Raw genomic sequence first — 488 nt, 5'->3', positions numbered from 1 at the left:
TAGTCATCAAAACAGCATGGTACTGGCATAAAAACAGACACATAGGTCAATGGAACAGAATAGAGAGCCCAGAAATAATTCCATGCCTATATGGTCATTTAATCTATGACAAAGGAGGCAAGAATATACAGTGGAGTAAAGACATTCAATTCAGTAAATGGTGTTGGGAAAAATGGACAGATACAGTTAGAATGAAACTGGACCACTTTCTTACACCATATGTAAGAATAAATTCCAAATGAATTAAAAACTTAAATGTAAGACCCCTAAATGACAAAACTAGAAGAAAATATAGGCAATAAACTCTCGGACATTGCTCCTAGTAATATTTTGTCTGATATATTTTCTCAGGCAAGGGACACAACAAAAAAATAAATGGGACGACATCAAACTAATGAGTTTTTGCATAGCAAACCACCAACAAAATGAAAAAACCTATGGAATGGGAGAAGATATTTGCCTATGATACATGTGATAAGGAGTTAATA

Source organism: Pteropus vampyrus, unplaced genomic scaffold (genome assembly GCF_000151845.1).
Source record: "Pteropus vampyrus isolate Shadow unplaced genomic scaffold, Pvam_2.0 Scaffold358, whole genome shotgun sequence".
In the NCBI taxonomy this organism is placed as follows: Eukaryota; Metazoa; Chordata; class Mammalia; order Chiroptera; family Pteropodidae; genus Pteropus; species Pteropus vampyrus.
This window is presented reverse-complemented; position numbering follows the sequence as displayed.